The sequence below is a fragment of the Ahaetulla prasina genome, chromosome 1 (genome assembly GCF_028640845.1).
Source record: "Ahaetulla prasina isolate Xishuangbanna chromosome 1, ASM2864084v1, whole genome shotgun sequence".
Lineage (NCBI taxonomy): Eukaryota > Metazoa > Chordata > Lepidosauria > Squamata > Colubridae > Ahaetulla > Ahaetulla prasina.
The window spans coordinates 277,195,148-277,203,427 of NC_080539.1; positions in this window are offsets into that span (position 1 = coordinate 277,195,148).

The window sequence follows — 8,280 nt, forward strand, 5'->3', positions numbered from 1 at the left end:
AATGAATGCAAATAGGGACAAAGTAAAGAAACTGTATTTAAGCACAAGGTCTCAGTAAGGTATAGAAGAGAGGAAAAGACAGCCTGACCTTGTAAGGTGAAAACAATACTTGCTGAATTCTCTGGCTGATTCTTCTCTGTTGCAAAATTCTAAGGATGGGTTTCTGTTCTGTGTTTGATTTGGTTCAAGCAGCCTCAATTAAAAAGAAAGTTGCTATATTAGAGAGGATACAGTGTTCAAAATTTGAAATTATACTGTTATTCATTTCAGTGTCAACATCCAATCATGGTTTTAACAAAGGAGAACCCAAATAGATGCTGGATATGAAAAAAAAATATTAATATGGGTAGTACATTTTTAGGTAAAACAGTTTTTCTGAAAAGATCTGCAATCTTTACAACAGAGAGCTAAGCTTAAGACATGTAAGTCAAATATGGATCTTTTAATATTGAATGTAAATCCTATATTTTTAACAGACAAGATGAAACATTTTTCTATAAATTGCATTGCATTACAAGCTAAAATATAATTTGTATAAACTGTATGGTAAACTAATGCAGAAGATAGAAAAAACTAAATGAAATTCATTACAATGGATGCAGACTAACACTATTTTGGGAAATTCAAAAGATTTGTACCTATCCACTAGAGACCATTTACAGAAATTGAAACCCTTTTTGATATATGCTTTAATGGTAAAAAGGGATATATAAAGTATTAATATAATCAAACCGGAGGAGATACACAATCTTTGAATAAAATAGGGGAAATAGATTCTGAGAAATATAAGATTAATGGAAATATGAATAGAAAATATCATTCCTAGATCCCCCTCCCCTGCAGTTTTGCAGGAAACATATTTAAAGTTTTTATATCGTTGGGATCTTACCCAGGTAAAAATTTTATGATAATAAAAACTATAAATGAATATTGGAGATGTTATCAGGGCAACAGTTACCTTTTTACATACTTGCTGACCATGCATCCAAATTAATAAATTTTGGAATATAGTACTCCAGGGGATTTTATTAATCAAAAATATAGAAACATCATATTTTGTAATTTTCTGATAAGAATCCAAATTTGAAAAAAGCACTGTTGCTTTATTATTATTACTCATCGCACAGTCAGCCAGATATTCAGACTGGGTTTGGCATTTTTGTCTACCTACTGAGTCCTGGGATAGGCAGATCTGGATGTTTGATGGTGTTGCAGATATCATTGCATTATAATTACTATTATTATTAATTTAATAAAAGTAAAATATTGGAAACATTTAGAAAGAGCATCTAAGAACAAATCAATATGCTCAAGCAGGGTACATGGTCTTACATTAAACTACATATTGAAATCAGTTTAAGAAAATAAGGATTTTTTAATGTATATTATATAAAAATCATAAATTGACTAATGGGTGTGGATATGTAACATATGAGTATAATTTTATGCCTTTCTTTTGTAAGATGTTAAAATGAAGTGATCTGAATTTCAATACAGGTTGTATCTGAAGTGGTGATGAATCAGTTGTACCATAGTCACGAATGCCATTTGTGACTTTCCTTGCCTGCTTCCCATAAACAAAGTTAATGAGCAAGCCAATAGGGAATGTCACAAGTCCCTTGAAAGTGCCTCTCCCCCTACTGACATACCTTCTTTGCTTCCTTCACTTGCTCATACAGACATATCGTTCCCTCCTTCTCCCCTTTGCTCACTTGTACCCACCACATATACCTTCCCTTGCGTGCATACACTCACCAGCGCTTTCCTTCCCCAGGCCTTCCTGAGCTCATACATGCACATGTGCCCATTTTCTTTATGAGTCTCTCAAAGATTCTGACATGCACATACTGCACAGAAAAATTACTCGGAGGGCTGAGTGACTAGCATCAGCAAGGATGTGCAATCATGTGCATAGTTCAAAGGCCATACATTTTACAGTCCTGTGATTTTATCTGTTATTGCACTGCTGCAATATATAAAAGCCAGCAGCAAGTACTCACAACAGGCAGGGAGATACAACTCTTGTTTATTTTATTGAGAGAGAATACATCTGATATGAATAGGAAGGAGATTGAGAGGCCTGCAGTCTATCAGCAAAGATTTACAAGCTCAGTTGTATAGCAAACCTTACATGCATTTCCTTAGCCTGAATCATGGACCAGTTTTGTATCTCTAAGCTTCATTGTTCTCTGTCAAATGGAATTAAGTGTGTAAGAATGTAAATGTAGGTGGTTCTTTAAATAGCTAAAGAGATATATTTTGTCAGTTGCTTATCACACTCTTTGTGTTTCTCATCTGAAAAAATGTATTCATTATTTCCTAAATCCAGAACTGATTTGGTTATTAGAATCTCTTACGTTATAAAAATCCAGGATGTAGATTTCAATTTATATATAGACGCTGCATCAAAAAGTAATATTATTGAGTACCTTGATTTCTCCCTAAAAGCTACCCTAGGTCTCAGGATTTTTTTTAAAACAGGGGCTCTATAAAACTGAGGCCTGACAATTTCTGTAAGACCACTTAGCTCTTCTCCATTCAGAGAACGATGTAAATACATTGCTATGAAGGTTGTGGAAATTTAAAGAAAAATCCCTTTCTTGGAGGCATAAAGATATAAAGGGCTGGAAACAAGAGAGCTGGAGGCATAAATTAGCTAAGTATGAATGAGCAGATAGAAACAGAACACTGGTATGGTGGAAAGCAACATAAAAAACCGTGTAAGATGAATATTGCTTCTTTGATGTATTATTTAAATGACTGTTGACTAATTGTGTACTAGATGATAACTCATGCAATTCACAAAGTTAAAATACTTGTTGCTAAAAGCACTTGTCACCTAAAAATGTACATGCCTGAGGTTCAAGATCCCAAAGTGTTAATAGTGAAGCACTTTTACAGGCATTCTATTACTTACAGTTAATTAAAAATACCTTTAAGACATTAAGACACAAAAGTTCCAGCCAAAGACTCTTATTTTAGGATTTCCAGAAATGCAAGCAATCCAGAGTTTTTGTGGAATCAAGACATGCCTAGGAAGAGGGCTTTCATCTAATTTGTCTTTCAGAAAAGGCCAGCTCCGATTATTCAGTTTCTTTGAACGATGTGGCAGTGGCTTCAAAATGAACTCAGCGAAACTAGGAATCTGGATGCATTTCCACATTATAGTTTAATATTGATGAGTGCTGGATTTTTACACACACATATATGCATGTATAGGGATACATAGATATTCATACATACATTTATACATAACATTTTTGTAGCCCAAATACCATAGCAATACTTCTGGTTCTACAGAACCTAAAATCATAAAATTGGTATAGAATTATTTTTTGAAGTTTCTTGGTAATTAACTACTATTCTTTGTAGGTTGAGTATTTACATATTATATACATAGGGATTAGAAAAATACTTTTTTTGTTATATCTGTAAGATAATTAAAAAAGCAAGAACTATGAAAAGTTTGTCATTAGTAAGATTTTTGATGAGATCATAAAGCAATTAATTAGCAATCTTGAGAATATTTTTTTGAATTTTTAATTGCTTTGCTGAAAAATATGTGGATAGATTTTGAGTTTTCTGGTTCCCTAGCTTGTAAAACTATTTTTTCAACTTGTAATTTGCATTTGTATACTGTGTGTCAATAACTGCATAAAAAATTGGAAAAATGAAAAATTACCTTTGCAAGATGAAATAATTAGAAAAATGTTGGAATGTGCAGAGATGAGTAAATTAACATTTGAAATTAGAGAACAAGAAGATAAACAATATTATAAAATATGGGATTTTATAACCAACTATAAAAATGAGTATAAGATATATGTATGGAAGAGATGATTATTTTGTGAATGCACAGGAAGAAATGTTAACACCCTTACAGCATGTTGTAATGGAATTGATTTGATGAGGGTTTTTTAATTTTGTATTTAAAAATAAATAAAATTTTTCAAAAAAATAAATAACTGCATATATCTTATTGGTGGAATGCAGAATGTGTACTGGTTTTGAAGGGGTCTCTTAAGAGTTGAGAAAAACTGGGATTTGATTGCACTTATGATATACTGGCCAAAATTTGTTTAAACTAAGATTATGCATACATTAGCGAAGTATTCTGCATGTGATATAGAGGTAATTATGGCTGATAAGATAGTATACTGAACAGCACACAGAACACTGTGCTTGAATGTAAGAGGAGTAAATATTCAAGAACATGAATTAATCACTGAAATATAAGAAATTTAAGAAAAAAGGTGTGTTCTTTGTCTGAAACTAGAAGGGGGAAGAAAGAATGGACTGATACATGTAGGGAAATGAAAGAGACTGAAGATGAATAAAAGCAATTTTCATCGAAATAAAAATGTGTTTTGGAAATGAATCAAAAGGGCTAAACAAGTTATATATACCACAACTTTGCCCTTCAGCAGCTTGTATGAACGTAAAAAAATGATGTTCACTGTACATTTATTTAACACATATTTATTTATAAAAGAAAAAGTCTACAGTTTTGAATTATTGAATTCTGCATGAGTATGGTTACTGAAAGTGATTAGTGGTTATGATGAAGTAAATTGTGTGTGAATTCCTTACTGTATACCAAGCAGGAGAAACACAGTGATGAAAGTATTCTGCCATGTTATCAGCTAAAAACATGAATGATTTACAAGTCGATAAATTTTATGACAAAACAATTCAAATTAAGGCATTCGAGCCAAAAGTATTGGTGTCTGTCAAGAGAAAATAAAAAGTTGAAAGTTATGCATAAATGACAAAAAAGTAGAACATATAGTTATAGATAGACCTTGTTTAGTGATCGCAATCACTCAGTAAGTGTTACAGTTGCTAAATTTGTAATGTTCACCCCAACACTTATTGCAATGCTCTCTACATGGGGCTACCCCTGAAGTGCACTCGGAGACTTCAGCTAGTCCAGAATGCAGCTGCGCGGGTGATTGAGGGAGCACCACGTTGCTCCCGGGTAACACCACTCCTGCGCAGTCTGCACTGGCTACCTGTGGTCTTCCGGGTGCGCTTCAAGGTTTTGGTTACCACCTTCAAAGCGCTCCATGGCTTAGGGCCCGGTACTTACGGGACCGCCTGCTGTTACCACATGCCTCCCACCGACCCGTGCGCTCTCACAGAGAGGGTCTTCTCAGGGTGCCGTCCGCCAGGCAGTGTTGGCTGGCGGCCCCCAGGGGAAGGGCCTTCTCTGTGGGAGCACCTACTTTCTGGAATGAACTTCCCCCCAGTTTACGCCAATTACCTGACCTTCGGACCTTTCGCCGGGAACTGAAAACTTATTTATTCATTCAAGCGGGACTGGCCTGATTTTTTAATTGCTAAATTTTTAAATTCTTAAATTTTAAATTTTAATTGTATTTTATTGGGTATTTTATATGGTCAATTTGGACGGTTTTAATTTCGGCCTTTATGGAATAAGTTTTTTAATTGTTATTTTAGGGTGTATATAAATTGTTTTAATGCAGGCTGTACACCTCCCTGAGTCCTTCGGGAGAAGGGCGGTATAAAAGTTTAATTAAATAAATAAATAAATAAATAAATAAACACTGGAATTGAGGTTTGTATTTACATTCATTGGAGAGGAAGGGATTACAAGAGCGTACGTAGGCACACAATAGGGGATACACATCAAAAGGAATACTCTATCATATACATACTCTAGGCTCTTTCCCTAGTGAACTGCTTAGGAGGCAAACAAAAGCGTGAAATTGATTTAGGACAGTGATGGCAAACCTTTTAGAGACCGAGTGCCCAAACTGCAACCCAAAACCCATTTATTTATCACAAAGTGCCAACATGGCAATTTAACCTGAATACTGAGGATTTACTACCCAAAATAATGATAAACAAGGCAGAGTTCAGCTACTTGTTCTAAGTAAAACAATTCTATGTTTTTGCAAGGGCACTTTTATGCCCCTTCATTTTTTTTCTGCCTTTGAAATATTACGCTTAGCAACAATAAAAAAGAAAAACTTGTAATATCATTCCTCTTTCCCTCCTCTATTTCTGTTTCTCTCTTTCCCTCCCTCCCTTTCTCTTTCCCTCTGTTTCTCTCTTTCCCTCTGTCTCTCTCCCCCCTTTCTCTCTTCCTCCTTCTCTCTCTTTCACTCCCCCTTTTTCTCTTTCCCTCTCCCTTTTTTTTTCTCTCTCTCTCTCTCTTTCCCTCCCTTTCTCTCTCCCTGCCCCTGGGGGGTGGGGAACCGCTGAACTGGTGCTGGGTGGTGGGAATCTGACGTCCGTAGGCCAATGAGCCCAGGAGCAGCACACCAAAGCTCAGCTGGCTGGTGGAGAGGTGGGATATCTCAACACAGGCAGCTCTTCAGGAAAAGTAACTGACATCCGGGAGACCAGAACAAGACAAGACGATGCAGGGTTGCATTGTGGTTCTGCGTCGTAATGGGCTTCAAGAGGAAGGTGGGATCCCATCTCCCACACTGTGAAGCGCGAGAGTGAAAAAGTTCACTCAATCAATTCCAACTTCACGAGATCTTTTTCTTTCGCAAGGTTGGAATTTATTGAGTGAAAAAAAAATTAGTCCCATAAATGACAGCAAATGACAGTGACAAATGCGACAGAGAAACTCGATGGAGCTGGGCTGGGGCGACGGTGCGCGTGCCCACAGAGGGCTCTGCATGCCACCTCTGGCACATGTGCCATAGCTTCGCCACCACGAATTTAGGATCTGGTCAGTTTCAGCTAGCAACTGCCACCTATGTAAGAACTCTAATAAACTAATTAAGATCACAGACCTGAATTTGTTTTATTTCTTATTGGCACTTTTTAGGGAGTGTTGCACTGTAGAAAAAAGCAGCTTAGGAAAAGTTAGCTTGTGCAGTTCTCTCTGCTCTGAGGTAAAGGTGAAAAATGGGTCAGGCACAGGTACATTGAATGTAATGGTGAACATGACTGAGAAAGCAATATTGCATAGGTCATACATACAGACATTAGTCACAGTGTTACTTTTTCATCACCATAGTAACTGCAAATAGTCACTGTCACAGACAGTTGCTAAACAAGGACTATCTTGGTTGAATGTTAAAAATGGGGGGAATGGAGACATTTTAATATGTGCATATGCTAATAGAATGGATATTAAGTGATCGTTTGCAAGAACTAAACTTTGCCCCCGTCCCCAGCAAAACAAAACAAAACTAAAGGCAGTTATGCTTAGGAGTATTCTATGGAAGTCAGTTGGGTATGTCAGAAAAACATAAAAATTCAGTTAAGTGGCAATTGGGTACATGTTAAAACAACAATACACAGTGGTTCTGTTGACTTACTGTTTTTTTAAACATTCAAGGCTTACAATGTCTTACTCCTTTTCTGTGCTTTGCATTCTGTTGCTTACCTCAAAAAAGAATAGTGTGATGGTTAAGTTTGTAATGTATGTACAACCTCATTACCTCTTTACCTACTTTAGTATAGGTTAAGAAAATAACAAAAAAAATGAAATTATCACAAAACACCACAAAACGGAAACTGAGGAAATGAGTTGACTAAAGGGTATTTTTTATTCCAGCAAAAAATCCGTTCATCCAACTTGTTATCCCATAAACAATCTTAGTTCTTCTGAAGATTGCATTATAAATGAATGTTTTTCTGTTAACAGTCTGCCATTTTTGAAGCTATCCTAAATGAATCAGCATATTTGCGTTCAGCTTTCATTCCCCGTTATTTTCATCACACGGCAATAAAACAGAGAATTACATTTATCTTTCAAAATATATAATTCTAGATTTGGCAAAATCATTTTCGATATCAATAGTTTCAACAGAACAATTTGTTGAAATACTTCAGCAACATATTTACAGCATATTATTTTATTCAACCAACCAACTTGTTTGCTTATTCACAACCTTAATATTGATGCCAGGCTATAAAGGTAACATTCCCTTGAGTCATGCTCAATTCCTGCCCAGTGACTACATAGGCAAAAGTCTGGCCATGGGTTTTCTTGACATGTTTTGCATAGCCGTGTCATTATTTACTCAAGAAAAAAGACTAGAGCGCTGTCTTAAGCAGAGATTGTTGTTGTTTTTTAAAAAAGTACATTCATTATTCTCAACTGAGTTCTCATTTGAGAACTTGAGACTCAAGGTTCTCACATTCACTATTTTCACTTTGTTCAATATGAAATCCTTTTTGAATATAGGAGACATAGAGAATTTGGTTTCACTGGAAGATTCCAAGAGCTTTTAACACTTGTATTTTTGGTCAAGTTTCTTTTCCTTTTGACAGTCAACAGAGACACTATTGAAA